This window comes from Corvus moneduloides, chromosome 17 (assembly GCF_009650955.1).
Source record: "Corvus moneduloides isolate bCorMon1 chromosome 17, bCorMon1.pri, whole genome shotgun sequence".
Taxonomy (NCBI): domain Eukaryota; kingdom Metazoa; phylum Chordata; class Aves; order Passeriformes; family Corvidae; genus Corvus; species Corvus moneduloides.
This window is the reverse complement of record NC_045492.1, coordinates 9,830,565-9,847,033: the sequence shown is the minus strand read 5'-3', so window position 1 is coordinate 9,847,033 and position 16,469 is coordinate 9,830,565.

The following is a 16,469-nucleotide window of genomic DNA, read 5'->3' as shown; positions in this document are numbered from 1 at the left end:
CCTCTACCTCTTGAGAGCTTTAGTTACCAGATTTCCTAGAATTCTTATACAAATCCTGTCAGTAGATTAAAGGCAGATCTGAGTGTTTTATACCCCCCAGGGCTGCAGGGCCAGGGCCCCTGTGTCCCCTCGTAGCCCAAAATGAGGGACAATCCTCCCCAGGCACACTGCAAAGGCTAAAAGCTCTGGCCTCATCTCCCCAGAATCCCTGAATGAAATAAGCCAGAGAGGAGGTTTCCAACATCCCCTGGATCGTCTCAACATCAGGAATGATTGCTGTGACACTGGGATTTTCTCTCAGCTCTATTAAGCCAGCCTTGGGGACCACAGTCCCCACGAGGATATGTCATCCCAAAGGTTTCCTATCTTCCAGCCCTTCTGGGGATGCCTCAGCTACCGTGGGGGGGTTCCAAAGCAGCACATGATGTATGTTCAGGCACCTGAATCCTTCCTCAAATGTCAGCCTCCTTCGGAAGTTTGGCACTGCAAAAATTCACCTCACTTTCCCTCTGGCATTAGGTTACATTGTGCATTGCAAGAGCCGTGAGCAGGAATACGCATACACAGGGCTAGAGGAAGAAAGAAACACTTTAAATGAAAGATCAGGTTATGAATTAAAGATAAAGGAAATGTGATTACTGCAGAAACCAACTGAGAGCAGGCAAGCGCTGAGGTGGATTAAGGAGGAAGCGCTCACTGAGCGTTGCCACATTTGCTTCCGCAATATTCTGTTTATAGAGATAAAACCAAAAACAATATGTAGTTTGAAAAGAGCAACATTTAACCTCCCTCGTGCCAAGTGTTTTGATTTAGGCTTCTCTTGATGTGCCAGATGTAATTAAAACTCCTAAACAGCTGTGGAAATAGTGGAAATCCATCCTTTGCTACCTGCAGCCAGTTGAAGGGCATCATTTGCAGCAGGTGGTGAAGAAGGCCCCAGGGAGAGATCGTTCCTGGTAACCTTTTGTCTGACAAGTGTAGTGTTAGGGTCTTCCCTTCCCTCTCTCTGCTCCACAGCATTCCCCACCTCACTGCTGGGAGCTTTTTCCCTTCTCTCACACACGGGCACGAAGTGAGACTGTGCAGCCGTGGGTGTCTGTGGGGAAATGCACCCCGGGCAGCCTCCTGACAACACCCAGAGCCCAGAGCTGCATTCTCCTGCTGTCCTGCTGCCTGATTAGGTATTACATGCCTGGGTAATGACACTAAATGGACCCAGACTGGAAAGTATCTTGGAAAAGATTAAAAAAGTTCAATTTTGACTCAATATAACATGACGACCAGGTAGATTAGCTTAAAACTCTGTACCAGATCCAAGTCCTGCCAAACCTTGACAGGTTCAGTTTTGAATTCAGATAAGATCATGCAAACATTGGTGCAATCATAGGAGCTTTAGGTCTGAATTGAAACTCAAGGAGGGGTAAATCTTACATCTCCTTGCTCAGCACCTCTGCAATCCAGCTGACTTCAACCCCTGCAGGGTCTTGGTGCTCAGCCCCATCTCTGGCCCTCTCCTAAACTGAAATTTCTGCACAAATCTTCTCAGAATTAAGAAGTTTTACTTGACATTCTAGAAATTCACATGAGAGAGACAGAGTTAATTCAAATCATACCTCCCAGCCAGCAGCACGTTTGGAAAATAGGCTTAATTTCCCTAACTCAGGTTTTTTAAGCACAATCCCTGCTGGAGAAGATGGCAGATAGCAAAAACACATGGTGGAACCAGGAGCCGAGAGAGAAATGTTCTTATCTCATTCTTACTCATTTATACCCTTAAGTTCTTATTTATCCCATGTCCACCAGCTGCTTTTCTCCTAATTAATCCCCTTCGGAGGGTAAACCTTCCTCCCACTGCCTTCCCCACACATGGGCTCTCCACAGGTGCTCTGAACTCTAAGCTGCAATTAGACTGTGGCCCACAAAGGCTAAATAAACAAAGGATCGCCTGTTTGGGGGAACCTGTAGCTGCAGAGAACAGAGGGGACTCCCCAAATCCCGTGTGTTTTCTCCTCCTGCCTGGGACAGCATCTTGCCAGGTCTCAGTAGCATTTGTCTCACTGCCATCACACCTGGTCCTGAAAAGGTTTTCTGTGTGCTGTGCTCTCAGCTGCTAATTTGGGTAATAGCATCACTGTAATTAGGAAAGGAAAAAAGAACATGGAAAGAAAAGAAGTCCTGGTGTGTGTAGGGGAAACTGTGAGGCTTGTTTGAGGTTCCTCATTGCTTTCTTGATCTGATCAGTGGTTGCAGTAAATACACACGCACACACGTACATAAATTCGCACAGTCTAGCTTTTTCCACAGCTTACTCTCCACAGACAGAATGTAAAAGCCATCATCATTTGATACTATAAGACTACTTGACATTTTTCATCGTGAATATCAAGATTGTTTTCTTGCCACTGCAAATCCCTGCGGATCCATTATGCCCGGTTATCTCAGCTCAACACATTTCACAGGGGGACATGTTATAAGAGTGGCAAGATTGACAAAAATAAAAATTCACTCGAATGTAGAAGGCAAATCTATTTCTTGTTTGGCAGGCTCTGGCAACTGGTGCTTAAACAGCTCCTCATGCATTTCGGATGCACTCACAGCACTTGGGCTGAGAAATCGCTGCCTCCCAGTCTGGAGGAGAGACAGGCACTTTGCACCACCCGTCTGATCGTGGATCATCAGAGCTAAAGCTGCACAAAAGCTGCTGCTTAAGTGCATTTCAGCCTGGGGAATTCAGAGCTGCCTTTGTGAAGCATTCTACATGGTTTGTATCGAAGTGAATTGGTTTAAGCATCACCCCTACCTGGGGCAGAGCAGAGCAACGGGTGGTGGAGTTCCCGCTGCCTCAGTTAAGCAAAGCAAATGGACATTTTGCACCACTTCTGGGCAGAGTTGCTGGCTCCCTCCGGTAGGAATGGGGGCTGGGAGAGCTAAAACCCACTGCAGGACTCAAAATATTTTCAGTTGTCTTGTCCAGCACTTCATTCTGGTGGAGACTGCATTCAGCAGAAGAGAAAAACCTGACAAGAGCTGGGTAAGAAGAAAGAGCTGATGGGACAGGCTGAATGCTTCCAGGGAGCTGGTGGGATTTTGGTTTTGTATTCTCCCTGGACACTTCACTGGCCAACTCATCTCCTGAGCTGGCCACGATGCCCAGAGATGTGGGAGCAAAAGTTGTAGTCCCAATCCATGGCCTGAGGTAGCTGGGAGCCAGCTGTGGGTGGCACGGGGGTGGCAGCTACAGATCCTCACCAACTGTTATCTGGATTTATGGGAAATGGGCAGGAGACCTGGCTGGCTCCCCTGGGTCTGGTGAGCAATAATCCCAGCACTGAGTGAATCGCAGGAACAGCGTGTGCCTCATTAGAAGAGCTCCTCATAAGTTATTCATTGTTATTTAGACTCAATACCAGACAGCAAAATTTAATCAGCCGGCATTGTGAAATAGCAGTGAGGGAGAATTGGTGAGCAGCTCCCCATTTCCAGAGGCATTATGAAATGGTCCCTGTGGCTCTAGCTACTCATTTTGCAGTATTTGTTAGCAGTCCTGCTTGTCCTGTGTTACTCCCATCAAACAGAGGCCGTAAGTTTCACTCCTCTCCATCGTCCCCCCACGGCAGCTGGGAAGGGTCCTTGCTCACCTCCTGTGGCATGTCTTGGTGGGTGAGACCTTGTAGTTGGTGGCACGTGGGCAGGAGAGGAGTAACAGAGAGTTTTTGGTGAAGGATGTACTGACTCTACTGTGTTCACACTCAAAGCCACCTGGTCCTTGAACATCTAAGTAGAGAATGACTTTCAAAGTAACCTGCCCAGAAACACGATTACATGGATTATAATGCAAGAATATTCCCAGTCCTCCCTTGTTGTGATCATGCCAGTTCAAACCAGCAGCAGAACTTGACTGCCATGGAGAAGAGATAGCTTTCCTTTTTTTTCCATCTTTTTCTATTTGTGTTTCAAGTCTGTAAACCTGTTCTCAAGGCTTCATCCACTTGACAGTAACACTGTATTGAGATCCCCATTCACAGCTCCTCAGGTTTTTCCTTTCCCTCAGTGCTGCTGTCCTGGGTGAACCAGAGAGTTCTTTAAACTGAGCTGGTGATTAATTACCATGGTGGCAGAGAGATGCTGAATTTCCCAGTTGTGACTTGATGGATAATTTGGTTTGTGGGAAGAGCAGAAAGGACCACTGGGCTCCTCTCACTGGAGTTTGAAAGGTGACCTTTTAATTAAAGTTAGAGGCACCAAAGAGGATTACCCTGTCTGCAGTGCCAGCTCTGAAGGGTGAGCACAGCAGATGAATGGGCAGGGGGTCAGCACAAGATCCCTGCTAAGCTGGGGCAGAGAGGGAGGGAGACACCCAAGCTGCCTCCCACAGAAAGGCTTGGCAGCCACACCTTGCCTGCTGCAATCCTTACTTGAGAAAAGCTAGGAGAAATCATAGAATAAACTCAGCTTCTGGATTTCCCCTGGAGCTCACAGGGGTTGCAATTGCTTTGGAAAAGACTGTCTTGTGTTCAGCCCAAGTGAGGCCCTGAGAAGTGTGTTTGAGTTTCCCATCTGTTATAACGATGCACGATGTCACTCGTACTGCCAGGGCACGTTGAATCTTCACCAAGAAGGAAAGGGAAAACATTCCAGTAATTGCTATCCCTGGCTTGTAGCTATTTACAGCACCTTGAGGGGCAGCATGCCCGGTCAGAGAGCTTTGTGATCCTTTATCTGAGCCCTCTCTTGAGTTAAAATTGGACATATTCCCTTCTCATTTCCCTGATGTCCTTGGCAGGCAGCAAGCCATTTGCGTTTTAATACCTGTTGGTAACAGAATTTCCAAGTGCCCCAGAAGCCTGATATTTTGATGTGCCTTTTTAAAACGGAGGGACACATTAATTAATTAATTCCAGGACCCACGAGAAGCTCCTGGCTTCCCAGCTACACAGTCTCAGGGCTGGTTCCCAATATCCATGTCAAACCATGCTGCATCTCTGTGAGAAAGGCTGCTGCATTAGCTTATTGCCTCTCCTACCCTCACTAACACCATAATCTGATGGGATTAAGAGAGACAGCCCGAAAACCAGGAGAGTGAAATGATTCCCTCCAAAGCCATAGGTACCCGTGAGCCGCTACTACACATCTCCATCTTTGCTGGGCATCTCGTGTGAGAAGGGAGGCAGCCATACCCAGCAGATGTGGAGGAGCAGAGCCATATGTCTGAGTGCTTTATGGCTCCCGGGGGGACTGCTGCAATCACTGTCCCGTGGACAGCAGCCCTTGTTTGGAAAGGTTGCACAGAGGCCGAGGCAGAGCGTGTGTCTCGACAGGAGATGGTTTCACAGATGTAAGAAAGGGGTGTTTGAGGGCTCTGTGAGTGCCTGAAAGAGGTGCCAGGGTTTTCTCAGCGGCTTGGCCCATCTTCCCTTCTCCTATCAGCACTTGGAGGGGCTCCATTCCGCAGCTTCCTCTGCTTGGCTTCCTTCAGCACTGCTTGTTCACAGCCAGCCTTCTGCTCTGCTTGCTGCTAATGAAGTAATCCAGCGTCTCTGCCAGCCACCTGGTGCCTTTGTTAAACGGGGAGTGAGCGGCAAACTGTTCTCATCTCATTTCTGAGCTGACAACTTTTCTCATGTGTAGAGTCATAAATATGTAGGAAATTCAGCGACCACATGAAATGCCTGATCCTAACTTAAAGCTGACTCTCAAAGAAAGACATGTCTGCTCAGAAATTGCTCATCCTGGACTTTAACTATTGTGCAGTCCCTGACCTCTTTTTACTGTGTTCCCACTTGAGTTCTCACTAAATGAATGAATTCATACCTGTTAGTGCAAATTGGGTAGGGAACCCTGTACCAAACGGAGTAGAGATTTTGTGAATATTTAATCAAATGGAAGAACAACGAAAAGTCGCAAGGCACGCACTCCTTCAAGCAGGAGGTGATGGAAAGCAGGTGTGAGCGGCTCTGCTGGTGGCTGGATTTGGCTTGGCACGGTTCTGCGATGGGCCATCTGCAATGCAATGGTCTGGGGGAGAAATAAGTGGTGGAGAACAGACCCGGACCGCTCCATCCATCAGGACTCAGAGGATATTACATGTTCCACGAGTCTCACACGTGCACAGGCTGGTTTCCCACATTTCTTGTTATTCACGGCTTGAAGCTGTAACTATTTGCCTGAGGAAAACACTTTGGATGGGTCCTGATCTGTTTCCCAGTCTACAGATAAAGGGGTTACTCTATTGTCTCCACCTCAGTAAGAGAGATCTGAATGTGATCGGTGCATTTGGCACGCTGGAACAATGTGCATAAGCTTATGGAGCCTGTCAAAGGTCACATATCGATGGAATTGGGAAATTGTAAAGGTACTAGAGAAACATGAGATGATGTCACACCTACAGAGCCACAGAGCTTTTAAAAGATTACCCCAAGCCATGACAGCATTGACTGCTTTGTGATTCATTCATTGGCTTTGGGGGAAAATATTTTGCCTAAAAACCTGCAAGACCTCTTGAACCAGAAGGACTTTCACTAAAACACAAAGGAGTTCCAGCATTATCAGAGCTTTCATTTTTCTCCTTTCAGGAGCTTCTTCCAAGTCTAAGATGGTATTGGTAGGTCTGGTTGGAATTTGGGAATTAATAAATAAAGATGAAGAAACCAAAAGGAAATGAGTTATTAACTGCATTACACACCCAGGCTAGCCTTTTGTACTAGAAGTGTAAAGAAAGTAGGTGAGTACAGATTAATTAGACTTGATCTTCCAGTTGCCAAAGAAATCTAAATTTGCCATGCCATGAATTTGCCACTCTTTCTTTTTTTCCCTTAGTTTTTATTTTCATTTGCCTGTAACAGAGTTTTAAATACTGATCCCAAATGTAATATGCTTCCAAAGCAGCATTAGTGCTGAGTCTAAACCAAACATTATCTGATTAAATCTTGACCCAGATGAGTTTGTCTACTTTCTGTGCTTCTAAATACATATTTACCATATGTTGCCTCATATGCTGCTTTTGTTTTTCACTGATACTTGGGTCCAAATGCTGTAATAATCATATGTTCCTTTTAGTCATGAGTCAAACAAAGTTCCAAGTTTGCAACCACGTTTGCAAGTCCGAAAATTAAAGAGCATCAACATCCATGGTCAATCCTGATGCTGTCACATCTTCTCAGCTCCAGAATCAGTGGCCAAAGCCTCAGTGGATGTGGGCTTTTCCCTGTGCTGAGGCTGCCCAAGCACACAGCACCCTGCAGTCTCCTCAAGATCCCTTTTATGCTGCAAAATCCTGTATAGGTTAAATGTATCCAATTTTCAAACAGGAAGCAGTCCAGGGCTCCAAGCAGTCCTTGCTGCCACAGGGACGAGGTGATGCCTGCTCCTGCCCTGGATATCTCCCTGTGAGGTTTCTTCTCTTTCAGCCACAGGCAGGGCAGGGACAAAGCTGAGCAGCTCCTGAGGGCTGGAATCCACAGGTCAGGAGCCCCCCTGGGCACCCAACCCCCTCCAGCTGGGCAGCCACAACATCACAAGACTTTTAGCAGCTGCTGAGCCTCCAGCCCCAGGTCACACTTGAATTGTTAAATGAGCCAACACAGAAATGTGTCAGATTGGAGTGAGGGCTTTCGTTGGACCTGGCAGGTCCCTGGCTCCTCTTTTCCAGCCTCCTGCAAGGAAAATGTGCTTTGTCTGCTGGGGAGGGCTGTGTTCTCCCACCTCTCCTTCAGCACACATTATAACCCCCTGCACACTCCCATGCAGCTTCTCTTCTTTGTCCAGATTTCCAGAGCAATCATGAGGAGGCTGTATGGATCCCATTTCTAGTCTGCTGCTTAAAAATAACTTGCTTTTTGGGCTGGGCACAAGGCTTACTAAGCTGCATATTTATACAGAGTATTCAGACTTCTTCATCGACTTGAATCAAATTTGACAGTGCCTACAGAACCCCTGAGTATCTAGAAAATCTAAATCTTTTTTAATGTGTTTAAGTATTTGCACTGTTGAAATGAAAGTGATCATAAATGCTGGTTTAATATTTATCCCAGATTTTTTGTGGATTTTATTTTCAGAGTTCTGTGACAGTAACATAAATGTAAGTTATTGCTGATACATATTCACAATTAATTCCTCTCCCAAACCTCTTTATACTTGTGCTAGTTATTCTTGCTTGAGCTCTTCCTTTTTTTACCTGTTTCCTAGCAAATTATAGTTGGAAGTGAAGCATTTTCTAGCTCAAGCCAATTTCTAGAATTATTCAAGCATTTAATTTAAGGAGAAGCGTGCAATTATAGCAAAGTACTTCAGAAAATTTTAATCCTTAACTAAGAAGCTGCCTTGGAGTTTCTGGGATGCACATCCCCTCACCACAGGCTGAACTGGGAGCCCACAACAAAACCCGTGAGGCAACATTCTCCAGCTTCAGCCCTGGGGTTGTGTTGTAGCAGACTCAACATTGATTTTGGCTGCTGCAAAGCTGGTCCCACTAAACACACCTACGAGAAAGCCTCCCAGGGGAGTGGGTTTCTGTCTGAATAGCAGAAGTTGCTGTGTTTAATTTAAACATTTAACATCGAACATCCTCTCACCCCACGCTCAGAACTGATTATAAACCTTGGGATTTATGTCTTCTATCTGTGAAGGAAAATCCTCAGTGGGCAGAATTGGGGAAGGAAAGTAAAGGCTGCTGCTCCTCTTGTGGACTCAAATCCACATATGCTGGCCAAAACCCATTATGTAAAACATTTACACATATTTTGCATCCCATCCAGAATGATCTGCCTTCCTGCACTGCAGGTGCTCAGCCTGACTCCAGGAGTGCCAGCTCTGAGCAGTAATAGCAGCTTTCCTGCAGGTTTATTGCAACCTGCACCACTAGTCCTCTACCTTAATTTATTTCAAAGCAAAAGCATTTCTCTGGGTATCATCACACAAATTTAACTTAATTCATCTGTGCCAGGTTGGAAATTACACCCATGAATGGGGTTTGCTGTTGGAGTAATGTAAAAATCACTTAGTGTCATTTAAGCCATATAGGACCAAACCTCACTGTCATGACACCCTGGAGGACAAATCCACGGGCTGCAGGAACCAGGGAGTTTCAAGGGAGGATTGTTTGAGGTGTTTGCTCAATGCCAAAACCAAGCGTGAGGATTCGCTGCTATTTTATAGGTTGGCAAAAGGATCTACATAAACACAGGCTGTAATAATTACCTTGAGACAGTAAGATACAAGTGCACCAAGCTAGAGCAAGGGAGTGGATTTTGGCCCTGCTGTTCCTCCACTCCTTTTGATTTAGGTGGTGGCATAAAATCATTAAGGTTGATAAAGACCTCCAGGATTGTCAAGACCAATCTTAATGGAAATAGGAAAACATATTGGTGGTAATTTCTGAACCCAGACTGTCATTTAGCTCCCAGTCAGCTGGGATGTGGCAAAAATCAGAAACTCCTGAGTTCTGGCATGGGTCTGGGCAGTCAGGAGGGCAGGATCAGACTCAGATGTGGATCTCTGCCACTGATTCCTGATTCTGGGCAGCAAAGGAGCTCACTGAGGCCGTGTCTCCATCTTCTCTCCACAAACTGGCAACGTTCAAACCTAATTTGCCTTGTGATGATTCTCATTTAATGTTTTTCAGAAAGAACAGCAAAACTTGTGATTTCATGAAGAGAAAATCAAAGATGCTCTCGGGGGGTTCCTGTTATTATTGTCTCGTTTTGGGCTCTTTCTGTGTGATCAAATAAAGCAATGAGAATGATGATGATTGTTGTTGTCATTTGCAGCTCCTCTCCAGCACAGCCTGCCATGATCAATAGCAGTGTTTCTGGATAACCATGTTCCTGCTCAGCCCAGGCCAGCCCATCCCCTGGGACCACGGGACAAGGTGTTGCAGCAGGTCTGGATATGCTCCTGCTTCCTCCTCCTGGTGAGACACAGCACAGATGAGACACTCAGACTGCTGTGCTTTGATTTTGCATTGCTGTGCATTGATTTTAGCAGGGAATGGGGGACAGGAGTGCTGCGTGCACCAGACACTGGAGGGAATTCCTCATTTTTGGGAGAATGCCCTCCTGATCCAGCTGGAGGTGGCTAAAGCAAGGGCACTGGTGCTCATGGGGAAAACTTCACAAACCAGAACTATGACTTCAGATCCCCCTACATGTCCTGGACAGTGGCTCTCCAGGAACTTGGGGGGACATTTATTTATTTCCAGCTTTATCAGCTCCCTGGAGCCAGCAGGATCATTCCCTGTGGCTCTCTGGTGGGTGAGCAGTTGAAGCCCCATCCGTCAGGGTACCCTGGCTGGAAGGGTCACCTCCAGCAGCAGCTGCTGTTTGCCATGGAGCTGAGCAGAGCAGCTCCCTACCAGGCAGGAGAGGAAGAAAAGGAATGTCTCCATGAAATAACTGTCTCCTGGAGGAGTTATAATAGTAGGCTATCACCTGGTGAGGCTGGTGGGAAGGTGGGCAGAGCCCTGTCAGTGAAGAGTGATTCACTGGATAACTGTTTTACAGGAGAGCTTGCAGCACTAATCACAACTTCTCAGTTGCTAATGGCTGAGAAGAGTTAAATGAAGAGTAAAAATAGCTTCATGTCTTCTGAGTCCTCCATGAGCATGGCACTTGAGAGGAAGTCTGCAATTAGAAAAACGGAGAATCTATAGAGAGAAATGGATTTGACTTACCTCCTTGACTTTTAGCACTTGAAGAAGAAATTCAACCTGTCAGGAACTGAACATGAGACTATTGCTCCTCTCCTGGATTAGGAGCATCTCTTTCTCCCCAGTCCTCTGTGATTAGGTCCAAAAGCCAAACAGGACTAGGAGTCACCCCTCAAGCAAAAGTACCCACTTGGGCTCCCTGTCTTCAGCTCCCTTCTTCCATTCTTTGAGGCCAGAGCCAGCCAAAGGGCTGTGAGCTGCCATTGCTCACAGAGTGATGTGCTAAATGCCCTGGGTGAGTTCCCGTCATGGGCTGCAGGAGGGCAGGGACCAGCAGTGACAAGACCCTGCAGCTGGGCTTGCTGTGGGTTGGTTGGTCGGTGAGGGTAGGATTGTCACATTTGCTGTCTCTATTTGCTGTCAAAATCTGCTCTAAACCAATTTCGCTTAAATTTGCAAAATTGCTGCTTCACATCATCCCTTTTACATCTTGAAGCAAGCATGCATTTGATCAAAATCTTTCTTTTCATACTTCAAGCTCAGCCTGTGACATGTCACGCAGCTAATTCAATACCTACACATGCCCTTTTATTCCAATAAAAGACGAACAGATAAAGTGATCTCCTCATATTGCAACACAAGATGGATTTTACTTCTTGCAGGTTTGCCCTTTTTCAAGTGTACCTCAGATCTCTTTATATGGCAAACTATCAATTTCTCCTTCTATCTGGCATATTAGGCTCGTAATAAAATGGGTTTGCATACTTATCGAGGAAAGCAGAGAGTCTCACAGGGGGCTGGGGTATATTTCTGAGCTCCTTGGAGGGGCTTCTGGGAGGTGAAGATCTCCATTAAGGTACAGATACAAGCAGGTGGGAACTACGCATCTTCCTAATGTGTCCAGAGGTTAGTCCTCACAAAGAGGAATTTAGGACTTGCTCAGCTCGTTTGCCAGTGGTTTCAGAGGCTCATCAGTGCTGTAATTTGTTATTCTCCCAGTTATGATCCACTGAGGTGTCTCAGGTGCCTCTCTTTCTCCAGGGAGACACTCAAATGAGACATCCCTCAAGCCAAGCTTGTCTGGGGACAACAGGTGAAGAACTCCCAAAAATCTTTAAAAGTAATTCTAAAAATCTTTAACAATAACTCCTGGCATTTATGGTCAAATTCCCACATTTTATTATATGCCCCATATTATTATAGGCCCCAAACACTGGAAAACCATTTCCAAGCATTGGCCTTGCTTCGCAAATTAAGCTGTAGAGGTGACAGAAAGTGTTGCCTGGGCACTTCTGCCCTCTAAAACTATTACTTATGCAAACAAAATCCAGGCAGATCCTGCCACCCTGACTTCAGCTTGACTTTTGGCTTTTAATTCTTGAATTTCATAGCTCTGTTTCTCCTTGTGCCTCCCTGGCAGAGGAACATTTCTCCTTGCACTGAGGTCGACCTGCTCACCTTGCCAGCGTACCTCCAGGAAAAACAGGGGCTTTAAGTGTCTCTCTGAACCTCACACAATATCGGAGCCAAGCTGACCCGTGGCTGCAAAATTTGCTGAAGGATCGGAGCAAATTCTGGAGAACCAAGTCATTTAAAGAAATCATTTTGCTAATTGAACTCTGTGCAGCTGCCTGCTGCTTCCTCTCACAGCTGCTTTTGTGGCAGTTTCTGTCATCGTTACTTTGGTTTGCCACCTGGCGAAATATGACTTTCTTTGATGATGGAGGAAGAAGGACTCCAGCTAATTTTTCTAACCTATTTCACATCCTTGTCACCAGTGTGGCTTTGCTGATGTTTAGCAATTTCTTGTATGAATGCACCCTTCTACCCAAATCATTCTCCAGACTTTTTTCCTCAGGCATTCAGACCTGGATTCAAGGCTGGGCGTGCAACTTTTTCTGTTTTGCTGTAAAATCATGTACTGCACTAAAAGTGAACTTGTTTTGGTTTCAACATCTGTACACATGGGCTTTGTAAACAAAAGAGAAAAACTGCAGCCTGGGCCTGGGAAAAGAGAAGGCTCTGGAATGACCTAATTGTGGCCTTCCAGTACCTGAGGGAGCGACAAGAAAAATGGAGAGAGGCTTTATACAAGAGCATGGAGGGACAGAACAAGGGGGAATGGCTTCAAACTGAAAGAGAGCAGGTATAGATTGGATATTAGGAAAAAAGTCTTCCCTGTGAGGGTGGGGAGGCCCTGGCACAGGGTGGCCAGAGAAGCTGAGGCTGCCCCTGGATCCCTGGAAGTGTCCAAGGCCACGTTGGGTAGAGCTCTGAGCAACCTGGTCTAGTGGAAGGTGTCCCAGCCCATGGCAGGGGGTTGGAAAAAAATCTGAGATCCCTTCCAACCCAATCCATTCTATGATTCTGATTCAGCAGTGTTTTCTGAGGAGCCAGTTACCAAATCTAGCAAAGATACCACAGGATCATGCCTTTGCTTTGGCATTAGGCTTTGGAATGATATTCCAGGTTAGGCAGGACAAGAAGCAGAACAGGGAAGTCTCTAGAATCAAAACCAAAGAGATGCTACAAGAGCAGATATTGTTTTCTGTAAGATGAAAAAGTCCAACTTATTTTTTAACAGTGAAACAGTTGGAAATATTTTCCCTTGGAATCAGAACAGTTTGTCTGCGATTTATGAGAGTCTTTAGAAAGATAGCTATTGTCCAGAGAGTTCCCCTTCTCAGTAAACATCTTTTCACTAAATCAACCAAAGATTTATTTCCCACAAGCTGGGCCCTTTTTTTTCCCTGACATTTCTTCAGTACCTGCAGTTCCCCAAACAGCTCTGATGAGACAAAAAAAAGATGTCAGGGCCTGAATGTAGCCCCAGTTATCACTGTAAGGCACTGAATGAGCTCCCTCTCTAACACAGGCTGAAAGGAACGAACTTCCCTGGCCATTTTCTTTGGTAATTTTTTCTTTATCTCCTGCTTCCTTTGGCTGTTTTCTTACAGTTTAATTTAGAGCAGTCCCAGGGCTGCTCTACATTATAGAGCCCCTGGATTTGGGCTGGATTTGGGGCTTTTACCTGAGCGTGGGAGCCTTTTCCCTTGGGTTGGCTGCAACAACCTCTCCACCATAACAGAAGAAACAAAAATCCCTCTTCAGGGACTCTCTGCTCACTCTAACAGGCTTAATAATGTTTTTGTCATCTCTGGTCCAGGATGCTTGAACTGAACTTACTGTCTGGGTAAATCTGGACAAGGGGAGGAAGGAAGCCAGCACAGCCCGAGGTGTGAGATTGTGGCTGGGAGGCACCAGGGTGGGCACAGGGCTGGGAGCTGGTGCAGATCTGCTGGGCTTAGCAAGACAGCAACTCCCTTGGAAACAAAGGACCCCAGGCAAGCCCACGAAGTGATCCCAGCAGTTTCCTGGCCACAGGAGTGTGAATAAACCCTTCCTCTGAGTCTCACATTCCCCATCAGAGCAGCAGGCCCTGCAGTGACATCAGTGAGGAAACCGCAGGATGGAATCTGGGATTCTCCAGGCTGAGGTCAGGCTGTGCCCAGGCAGCTGCAGAGCAGGGATGGAGCTCAGCATCCCCTTGTTCTTCCGCCTGGTGATGATCAGGAGGGACCTTGTCATACCCTCAGAGGTTGCAGAAGTGTCAGCACCTTCTCCTCACTCAGGGATAGGGGTGCCAGATTGGGTCCAGGAGCAGCCCAGGCTCAGGAGCAGCCCAGGCTCGGGGTGTCAGTGCTTGAAAAAATAGGAGGATATGGGCTCTTAAAAGGAAGAATAGCAGGAACGAGCCGGATTGCAGAGAACCAGTAATAAACATTTGCACAGGTCACAGCGTGCTTTGGAAGACAAGAAGTGCCAAGTTTTTGAGTTTGAAATGTCACAGAGCGACTCAAAGCCAGCGTAGGGTGTCCCAGGAAAGTTCCACTGGGAGCCTTTCTGGTGCTGATCCTTCTGCATCCCACAGTGCTGGTCTCCCTGGAGAAGGAAAGGGGCTTTCTGGTTCGAGGGGCTGAGGTGGAGGGGTGTCTGGACATGCCCTGTTTTTCGGTGACATGGAGCCAAGGAAAAATCCCTTCCAGCCCACGGCATTTCCAGCATTTAATAAAAATTCTCACACCAGGAAAGAGCACAAAGCATGCCCGGTGCTTTGTGTGTTTCCTGAAATCCAAGGCTTTTAAAAGGATCTGGGAGTATTTCAAACATGGGAAGGTCACTGGGAAAAGACAGCAAAGAGCATTTGGCTGCCAGGGATTTTTACTGTGCTGCTTTTTCCTTTGACTTTTACAATTGCCAGGCACACCAAAAGTTTGGAAAATCGCATAAATTATTTGGAGGAGGGCTGAGAAGATGAGGTTGATCTGTGACTTGACTCCTGAGATTCCCTGAAAGATGCTGGCGCGGTGTGTGAGGAGAAGGGATGGAGCTGAGCTGGAGCTGGAGCATTCCTGGCAGCCAGGGCTGTGCTCCGAGCCGGCACCGCTGTGCGGAGCTGTTGGAAGCAGGGCTGGCAGAGCCGCTGCCAGGGCTGCAAAAGCAGATTAAAGCCCTGGGGAGCAGAGCACCAGCCATCTGCATGTGCACTGCTTGGGGCCACGATAGGGGTCCCAGCCACAGCAAGTGCAAACTTTCCATTTAGACTCCTCTGTCTCTTTTTTATAATATTTGTTCCTGGAATAAACCCCAGGATTTCCAAAGAGAAACCGTGCTTGCAGTGTGTGAGCACGACTGTCTGTGGTGAGCACTTGTACTGCATAAATGAAGATAAAATGCATTTATTGCCCTGAGGAATCAGATTTGGGCTTGTTGCAGTACCAGCCCAAGGGACCCCAAACTCCTTTATCTCTAAGATAAAACAGTTGATATCTGCTGTGTGTGTCCAGTTAATGTATTAGTCTCTGATGTTTGACACAAATATTACAGGGTCTGTCAGCCAGTACATTCATTATCTTAGAAGGAGTTTTGCCTGAGTAAAGGACTGAATTTGACTGTGTAGCATACGGAACACAGGACCTGTAAAAGGTGCCTGGACACTTTATTTCCCAGTTCTTCCCTCCCAGACACTGATCCTTCTTCAGGGTGATTCTCTTACCAGTAGCACCATACACATCACAGTGAGTTCTGAGTTTTGGGCTGCCTTTTTGGTTTTTAAAGCTGCCCAAGAGCACACATGCTGGGGTGTGTGATCATTGCTCTGCTCTGGGCATGTCTGTCCACTTTGTCAACCCACACATCAATGTGCTCACACTGCAGAGCCTCAGTGGGTGAATCTGCTATGAAAACCAGAGTCAATAAATTTCCTGTGTATCAACTGGTTTGATTTAAAATACTCTTCTGAAAAATCAGTTCAGCCAAAGGCAGTAAATATTGTTTATTGCTCAGCCAAACCAACACTTTATTTTGCAATAAGTTGAGTGTAGAAGTGCCTGTAAGTAATGATCCAGTCAATATTGCCACCAACAAAGCTGATCGATGTCCCTTTTTCTATCACCCCTTTCTCCCTCACTTCCTTGCTTTTCAGGCACAGCGTGCCCCTCAAAAATCCCTGTACACTCCAGAATTTTACCTTGCCAACCCATCTTAGATACTCCTGACTTTTAGGGGAGAGCCTGTCTACAGTGAGCCCACTGGGAACTGATTTTAAAGGCTTCAATCAGTCCAGCATCCCCTGCCTCATGAACCTGCTCTAACAGCATTTTGGGGCTGGGTGCTCGATGGAAAAAAGGTTGATGCTGTCTCTTAGCACCAACCTCTTGCAGAGCTTTCCCTCTGATGCTTCCCTTGCCCTTCAGAAAAATCCCACCTGGTGAAATCAGGCAGGAATAGGATTAACATGAAAAATTCCTAGTGACTGGAATCACCT